We start from the raw sequence: 10,000 nt of genomic DNA, 5'->3' as shown, positions 1-10,000 counted from the left end.
TTTGAGCGAAGTGAAAAATCTATTTTTGGGTGAGATGGCCATGTCGTCCTGATGGAAGTTCCTATAGGGTAGCTTCCTAGGGTATATTACAACTACGGCGATATTCCCAGAGAATTTACCTTAAGGTACTCAAAATTCTAACTCCTGGAGCGAATATCCCTAATGAAAGGGATATCGCGACATATCAGAGGACGTATTCTTGACACGCCACATGGCAATCTGCACCCCAAACAGAGATAACACATCGAGGGGTCAATTGGCAAGAAACGAAAACGGGAAAGAAAAAGGGGGAGCCGCTCCCAAGGCTCCCTTTTCTCCAGTATCGTAAGCGTGCCTGGCACCAATCCTGGCGCCATCTGTATTCCTTGTAGCGTACACGAGGTGCTACAGATACTGTATGTAGGGAGGGGTCCTACAGCCCTTTCATAGAAAGGGAAGGGCGGGGTCCATCAGGACGACATGGCCATCTCACCCAAAAATAGATTTTTTGCTTCGCTCAAAATCCGTTTTTTTGGGCTCAAGCCATGTCGTCCTGATGGAAGTATACCAAAGCATTACTGTATCTGTGGATTCTCAGAACGTGCTGTACTCCCCGGAGATAATTTTTCCCTGGTCGACTAGACCTAGAGACCTAAGATGTTACCGTTATACATCTTTTCAACTAACCATAAACCATGTTAGAGCTTCCTGCCCCCTACAGGGAAGAGTCCTACTAGACTCTGGAAAAGTCTCGAAGAGTACATATACCTATGTATGAATACCAGGCAAGCTAAAATAGTGGTCTCACCCTATATTAAGTACAGCATAGTTTGTAAAGAACCACTGCGTCAATATGAAATATCGACTAGTTCTCCGCACAATACTTGTATTGGACAAAGGTTTATATCCGCATAGGAGGAAACTTGTAAAACCGCCACTGTCCCCTTCTGGGACGGAGTCCTCCCGTTAAGGGAAAGCATAAACCAATGCAACATAGCTTGCATACAGGAACAATCTATTAGAATTATCCCAGATAAATATACATAGAATCAATGCTCAATTATACCAATAAATTGACACAGGTGAAGGAGACGCAAGGTTCTCAAGAACAAGTTTATTGATAGACAATAAACAGACAGGTTAACAACAATTCTATATATATATATATATATATATATATATATATATATAAGAAGAGGATAACCAAAACTTTAAGCATAAGTCTGATAGTAAACAGAAACTTGTTTATCTGAAAGAAAAACATTAGTGCCAATTTTAACATACCGAGGTATGAAGGTCAGAAAAGTCTGTATTACTAATCAGTTACATTAGAAATGCTCGGCACACATGTCTGCACTTATGCTAGGTTCACCTTTGGAAGTGGAACAGTCAACGTGGGCACCTCAGTGCCCTCACTTAGTTTGTAGCACAGTATGTAACTACACACTCACCCTGGAATTAATTGTCCCAATTAAAACCACTGTTCCTCGCAGAGTTAAACAGCAGTGTTAACGACGCAACCCACTGCTACCACAGAACTCTTTAGTTGCTCCACTTGCTTCGCATAGTGGCGAAAGAACACTCTGGAAGACTTCCAGCCAGTGTATGAACGAAGATGTTCAAAATCCATACAATTAAGGAAATTTAAGGATGAAGCAACTTTCCTCGGATCGTGACCTGCGGGTGTACTGTCAGGATCCGCTCTGAGAATAAAATATGTGATTTTCGCCATTAGTTGATTCAGTGATAAATTTGAGCCTGATGTTTCTCCCCTGAATAGTTGACCACCCTTGAAGTCTGAAGTTCTATGAAGATAGACCTTTAGGCATTCTACTGGACATAGAGATGCATCTTCTTTCAGAGGGCATATTCTCCAGGGACCCCACCTGTTGGTGGGTAACTGATTCTTGGTGAGAAACGTAGGATCCGGAAACAGGTTCAGTTCTCCCCCATCCGGGAACTGAACACGACCTTCCTCTCTCGAGAGGGCTACAATCTCACTAACCCTGGCACTGGACGAGAGTGGAAATAGGAAAATAACTTTTTGGGTCAAATCCATTAACGCACCCTACTCATTGCTCCACAGAGAAGCGAAATGAAGAACTTTGTCTAAAGACCATGAAATGGGCTTTGGAGGTGCTGAAGGCCTGAGCCTAGAGCAGGCTTTCAGAACTTTATTGCCTTCTAATAGATTTGCACTTATTTTCCTCTAGGAAGTCTATGCAGGCTTTCGAAATCCCGAAACGCTTTCTCACCGCTAGAGAGAGAAAATCATGAGCTGCAGGGTCCGGGTTTTCTGTAATGAAGCGCAGACAGTCAACTTCTGGACTCGCTGGGTCAGAACTGGATCTGGTAGCGATACAAACTTCAGCCGTAGTTCCAATGCCAGGGGGAACCACATGCTGTTCGGCCACTTGTGGGCCTTTATTGCCGCTACCCCCTTGAAGGATCTCAGTTTGTTGAGGACCCTCAACAGAAGGTTGTGAGGAGGGAACAGATAAATCCTGGACCATCTGTTCCAGTCGAGGGACATCGCATCCACTGCTTCCGCTAAGGGGTCCTCGTACGGGGACACGTACAGGGGCAACTTCTTGTTGTCTTTCTTCGCAAAGAGGTCTATCTGCAGTTCTGGGACTTGATTCAGAATGAAGGAGAATGATCTTGCGTCTAAGGACCATTCCGACTCTCTCGGTGTGAACCTGGATAGAGCGTCCGCTGTCACATTGCGGACTCCTTGAAGGTGAACTGCCGACAGGTACCACTTCTTCTTTTCCGCCAATCGGAAGATGGCCAACATCACCTGGTTGAGAGGTGGTGACCTCGATCCTTGTCGATTCAAGCATCTCACAACTACCTCGCTGTCCATCACCAACCTTATGTGGATCATGTGACGCAGGGAGACTTTCTTTAAGGGAAGGAGCACTGCCATAGCATCTAGAAAGTTTATGTGAAAGGTCTTGAATAGCTTGGACCAAGTCCCTTGGACTTTTTTCAGATGAGAGTTACCTCCCCATCCCTCCTTCGAGGCGTCTGAGTGAATCGTCACCGACGGGGGAGGTGGCTGAAGAAGAACCGACTTCTTTAGATGTCTGGCTTGGGACCAAGGCCTGAGAAGAGTACGTAGCCGAAGCGGAACTGGTCTTCTCAGATCTCTTCACGCGTTTGATGCAAAACTTCTCCAAACTCCGGTTGCATCCTTTAGCTGTGCTCTTAGCACTGGGTCTGTCACCGAAGCAAACTGGAGAGAGCCCAGTACTCTCTCCTGTTCGCGTCTTGATATCCTTTCGGAATCTAGAAGTCTCTTGACAGAACCCGCTATCTCCTTCCTTTTCTTCGCCGGGATGGAGAAACGGTGTGACATTAGGTCCCAGTGGATTCCCAGCCACTGGAACCTTTGAGATGGAGAAAGTCGAGACTTTTTTCTGTTGATCTTGAAGCCTAGATACTCTAGGAACTGGATCACTTGACTGGAAGCTTGCAAGCATTCTGTCTCGGATGCTGCCCACACCAGCCAGTCGTCCAGGTAGGCTACTACCTGAATTCCCTTTAGGCGTAATTGTTTGAGAGCTACGCTCGCAAAGTTCGTGAAAATCCTTGGGGCTATATTTAGCCCGAATGGCATGGCTCTGAAGGCGTATAGTCTTCGTTGTAGCTTGAACCCTAGGTAGGGGGAGAGTCGACGGTTGATTGGAACGTGCCAATAGGCGTCTGACAAGTCTATGGAGACGGAATATGCCCTCTTGGGCAGTAAGGTCCTTATGTGTTGCAGTGTTAGCATCTTGAATTTGCAATTCACTATGAACTTGTTGAGTGGCGACAAGTCCAGAATGACTCTGAGCTTTTCCGAGTCTTTCTTGGGAACACAAAACAGCCTCCCTTGGAATTTGATGGACTTCACCCTTCGGATCACTTTTTTCTCCAACAGTTCTTGAACGTACTCCTCCAGAACGGGTGTGGAGTGTTGGATAAACCGAGGGCACGGGGGTGGAGTGCTGTACCAGCTCCAGCCCAGTCCGTTCTTGAGTAGGCTGTGGGCCCAGGGATCGAAGGTCCACCGATCTCGAAAATTCTGAAGTCTCCCTCCTACCGGCATCATCTCACTTGGACTGCCGTCCTGAGGTCTTGCCTCCCTGACCGCGACCACCCCTGACTCCCCTTCCCCTTGAGGGGCGCCTAGACGAGCCTCTGGCTGCTCCTCTAGGCTTTGCTCGAAAGGAAGTAGACTGCCCTTCGAACGTTGGGGTGAATGCCGTGGACTGTGTCGACACGGCCTGGGGTACCCACTGGAATGTGGTCGGGGTTTGTGCCACCATCTGGGGCACTGAAGGCAATGGCAATTGCAGTTGCTGTTGCTGTTTAAGAGGCTTGGCTGGCCGAGACGGTAGCCTAGTCCTCATAGTCTTCCTCTTTGGTTGAGGACCCTCATCCGGGGAAGACTTTCTTTTGATAGCCAGGCCCCACTTTTGGAGAAGGTTTCTATTCTCCGTGGCGGCCCAATCAACAACTTCTTCGACCAATTCGATAGGGAAAAGGTCTTTGCCCCAAATGTTGGAGGAGATTAGTTTCCTTGGCTCGTGCCTCACCGTAGCCGAGGTGAACATGAACTCCCTACAAGCTCTCCTCGCCCTGACGAAGCTATAAAGATCCTTCGTCACTGTGGCCAGATGAGTCTTGGCCACTACCATGAACATTTCATGGACCTTGGGGTCACTTGCCATCGTCTCAAGAGTAGTCTGAAGAGACATTGAGGCAGCCAGTCTTTCTTTTGTCTCGAGCTCTCTCCGCAAAAGAAAGTCAGACAGTTTAGGGAGGTCCTCGCCGAACTGAAGTCCGGCAATATCAGCCTTCAACTTCCCAACTGAGAAGGTAAGATGGACATCCTTCCAGTCTTTGTGGTCCATAGGCAGGGCCAGCAACAAGGGTTTACACTCCTCCAGGGAGGGGCAAGGCTTGCCGGCCTCGACTGCTTTTAGTACAGCCGCAAACCCTTCCTGTAAAAAGGGGAAGGCTTTAGCAGGAGAGGACACAAAGGAAGGGAGCTTCTTACTCAATGCAGCTACCTTTGAGTTCGTGAAGCCCTTCTCTTTCATCGAGGATGAAAGCAAAGCTTGAGCCTTAGCATGGTCCATCACTATGACCTCCTTCGGCTCTGTCTCCTCCTTTGAAGCTGGTTCCTTCCTCAGCCGGACATAACAGTCCGGATATGACCCCTTGCTGGGCCAGAATTCCACCTCCTCTAAGGGAACTGAACCCAACTTATCCGAGATGACGATCTTTCCAGTCGTCATCGGCATGTGCTCAGCATACCTCCATGGGTTAGCATCTGAGCACAAGGGAAGGTCTTTCACATTGAGCCTTTTCTGGGGCCCATGTGATGCTGCAAGCCTCTGCATCTGCAGTTCCATTGCAGCCGCCTTCTCCTGATTCTCCTTTTGCATTTGTTGGATCATTCCAACACTGGAGGAGATGGCCTGTCCCAGCTCTACTGGGAGAGCGGACGATGTTGAGGGAATATGCTCCGAGATCTGAACCGGAGTAGCCGACACCTCGTCGGCCTTTTCCTCTACAATGTCTGGGGCTTGAACTTCATCCTGGCCTCCTGCCAGGAGGTCTTCCTCCAGACGCTCGTCCACGTCAGACATCCTGTCATCCAACTGGATCTGAACTTGAGGAATCTCCTCTTGAGGCTGGGGAATCACTGCATCAGCTGATGCCCTGGTGAAAAGATACGCCCTCATCTTCTCACTTGGAAGATAAGGTCCAGAGGTGTTCTTCTGGAAGCCCCTTACCCAGGTACGAAGCTTCTCCCTTGCTATATCCCTTGATTCCGCCGTCCTAGGGGAATCAAAGGCCTCAGTAATCAGGTTAGTGCACACTGTACATACCTGAGGGTCCCAATACTGGAGATCACCCTTGGAGACAGCGCATGCTGCGTGCCTCCTACAAAACTCATGTCCGCAGAGGTTCTTCCTGCGGACGTTGCAGAAAACACTTCCGCACTTCGGAGGGTCCTCCTGTAAAGAGAAGAAATTTCCATGAGTATCAAGTGGACTATGTATCACTGGATATGCACAGTTAGCATAACAATTCAGAAAGGAAAGACACACACTTGTGTTTCCTTCACAACCAATTGTTGCAGCCTTCCAGATAATAAAATCGTATGGCTAATCTCTTCTAGAATAACCAATGAAAAGTTTCCAGAGGAAACAGGTGTAGCTCACACCTAAGCAATGATTTTAAAATCCTGGATAATAGACAAGAAAGAACTCACTTTCTTATCTGTAAGGCAACAGCAAAGGGCTGTGCAAGACAACACAAAAGTGTTAGAACACACAGTGCTGTACCATGACTTATACTATAGTTTTCTTCTTACAGTATATGTTATACTGAAGAATACTGGTACAGTATAGAAAGTTATGTACCGGCCGGCACACACCATAACTAGCTTTAAAGTATACTACTTAACAGCTATAAGGCGGCAGAACGCTGGTTCAAATGCATGTGCCGGCCGGCAACAGCCAATGTCGGCTACACAAGGTAGCACCCGGCTGCCGGCCACTGCTCCTGGCAACCGGCAGACAAGGGCTGACATTAGCCGGCCGGCAAAGGTAAACAACCGATGCCAGCCAGCAGCAAAAGAACCAGAGGACTACGACTGCCCGGCTGCCGGCCTCATAGGCCGGCAGCCGGGTCGGGTACAGCACTAGAAGAAAACAGAATGGATGTCGGGATAAGACCGTAAACTACCTCCAAGCCCGGCAATCCGAAAGAGTGCATATTAGGAAGGGGAGAATCTAATTCAGGATTCCTGACAAATGCCGTCTGGCTCTACATGCAGGCATGGATGAGGGACCAAGGGAGGTCCGGGCAGCACTCAAAGCAGAAGACCCTTGCCGGCCGGCAGACTCTGCCGGCCGGCAAAGGACTGAGTCATTTCCACACCCTAACCTATCCTAGGTCCAGATGTAGAATGACGTACAGTACTGTAATGGCTAGGCCATTACTGAGATAGAGTGGGAAGGGACAAAAGAGGGTCCCAACAACCATGCTTTAGTGAAGGATCACCCGCAGCCAAGAAAACTCATCTTAGCCTAAGGGAGATCCAAGGAGGGAGGCCAGCAATACTTGCCAGCTCCCAAAGAACCAAAGCAAGGAAGGTGTTGCTACTCCCAGGGAAAGGATCTTATCCTCCTACCGAGAGAAGCAACAAGGACTAGTCTGCTAGATCACAAAAGAAGGAATCATCTCGTACAGAAACCTTCGGTAGTGACCTAAGGAGGCTAAGCCTCCTATGTCTGTGTGAGGCCAGCGAGGGAGACTCTACCCCAAGCCAGACAAACACAGACTCAGACTAAAAACTCCGTTGTTCTGTCCCTCTCTGAAACCAGACTTACTGGAACAGGAAGGTACAGTAACACCCCAGTATAGTTTTATCGAAAGTTAATTCAGATAAACCACTTAGGGATAAGCCCAAGGCTTAAACAGAGGGAAAGGGATTGCATACCTTCTCCGAAGAAAAGAAAGCAACCGTGGAGTATGAGAAAGTATACTAAGGCTCCATAAGCAACTTAGCCTAGGCACCAAGAGAATCGATTACCTCAATCACCAAAACTCACTCGTATACTGTCTTGGAAATATTCAACATAATCTTAAATGTATAAAAAACAGCCTAAAGCTTCAATAAAATTTTAATACACTCGGAAAACCAAAATCATGCAGGAAGTACTAGGACCAAATGACTAGGCTACATGGCCTAGCGTAGGCCAGAGTTGGCGAATACTTCGCCAAGATAATACTAACGTACGAAAGGAAATCCTATGTAACGCTAAATAGCTAAAATTTATTAAAGCAAAACAACCGGGAATGTCGCTCTGGCTAACTAAAACTCATACCTAGCGAGCGACAGCGTCCATGACGCCTCCGGTAGGCAACGGCTCTTGTAACAAAGATTAATACTATTAATCACATAAAAATTTACCAAGAGCCTACATTTATACATAAAAGAAATGGTACTCAACTTATCAGAGGCCGACGAAGTTGGAGAAGCCATGAAAAGCTGAATAAATCCAAGATTTGCGAGAAACACAGGAAAAAAAACCGAGTTGTTAAGCTACGCAAAAAGGAATACAGATGGCGCCAGGATTGGCGCCAGGCACGCTTACGAAACTGAAGAAGAGAGAGCCTTGGGAGCGGCTCCCCCTTTTTCTTTCCTGTTTTCGTTTCCTGCCAATTGACCCCTCGATGTGTTATCTCTGTTTGGGGTGCAGATTGCCATGTGGCGTGTCAAGAATACGTCCTCTGATATGTCGCGATATCCCTTTCATGAGGGATATTCGCTCCAGGAGTTAGAATTCTGGGTACCTTAAGGTAAATTCTCTGGGAATATCGCCGTAGTTGTAATATACCCTAGGAAGCTACCCTATAGGAACTTCCATCAGGACGACATGGCTTGAGCCCAAAAAGTTTGTATTTTAAATCTAAAACTTTTCATACTTTTATATTTAACGTTATTGTCTATTTTTTTTCAGATGTTTTTATATAGAACTAAAAATTAAATAATTTAGAAAATAAGCCTAAGTAATTATAGTGTTTCACATATACATCAGAGCATTCAGTATAAAAACAATTAAGCCTCTCAATTGAGAGATTAATATATTATTAGATGTAATTTTTTCTTACGTCTGTTTTTTCGATACAGTACAAACTTTTGAGCCTTATCTTTATTAGTTCTTTAATTCACTCACTTAATATTTACTTCCAAATGTTCTTTCCCCTGAAATAAGTATAAAATAAGACTATTTATTTTCATAATACCTATTTTGAGGTTATTCACCACTGTTGTTGAGCTAGGCTATCAGTAGCCATTTTTATTTCATATTTTTTTAAATCTTGTTATTAATAAGATGTACATTTCAAATATCGTAGATCTCTAGTCTGCGCAATTCAAGTTATAGTTCAATATTTAAATCTTTGAGCAATCCAAACAGTTACACTTATTTTTATGTTATATAAGAAATATTGCAACTGATTGTAGGAACAACAATATTTTTTATGTAAATTTTCTGTCTTAGGATACATTATCTCAAAATGGATTATTCCACCATCGTTGCTCATTTGTTACCTAAGTAATAGCAAAAGCTCGCCCGCTACCTGTCACAGACGGCTCTACTCGTGAAGTGAATCTATTCTTTGCCCTTTGGGTAAGGCGTCTACCCCAACCTGTATGCCTTGCTATCCCCGTTGTCGACATTTTGATTATAAAAGTACCTGATCACCAAAGTTGATGCCCTTACGGACAGCCACTTCACTACATTCAAAACCTCCATCAATGACTCCACTCCTGATGAAGTGAACTTTTGTTGAACCTTGACCGAAGCCGACGTGAAAGCAATAGGACACAGACCCCCTCCCTGTGATGTGCCAGAGCGCCGATAATGACGCCCACCACCGGTATATACAACCCCTTACTTATGCCCCAACTGATGACCTCTCCAGCCACCTCCTCCATATATTCAACTACCACTCCAAATTCGGGGTTGATGCGAAGAAATGTGCGAATGGTTGTCAGTGGCCAATGTACGTGTAAGTAGGCCTTGGCTTGTGGTGGTGGCCACCCCTGTCACTAATCTTTTCTTTTTGTATGACGCCAGTACGAGCATGCGATTTTTGGTAAATACTGATGCTTTGACACTCTCTTCTGCCAAGGCCACTCTCCATGACACGACAAAGTTTGTCCAGGTCTTCCAGCATCCGCCTGGTAGCAGACAACGCATCTGGGATACCCACCCACGGTTACGAAACTCTCACATCATCGTTTTGAAGCGCCAGATATATTTTGAAGTTTCTCATTACCGACATCACATTACTAATTCTTGGTGCCGAACTCCTATCACAGTTCCACCTCCTGTTCAATGTACCTCACTGACAGTTAGCCAACAAGGATTCGTACTCCTCAACACCTCTCCAAACTGTCCCCTCCGAGATCACTCTCCACATCAACGCACCCGCGGATGCCTATACT

The sequence above is a fragment of the Palaemon carinicauda genome, chromosome 24 (assembly GCF_036898095.1).
Source record: "Palaemon carinicauda isolate YSFRI2023 chromosome 24, ASM3689809v2, whole genome shotgun sequence".
In the NCBI taxonomy this organism is placed as follows: domain Eukaryota; kingdom Metazoa; phylum Arthropoda; class Malacostraca; order Decapoda; family Palaemonidae; genus Palaemon; species Palaemon carinicauda.
This window is presented reverse-complemented; position numbering follows the sequence as displayed.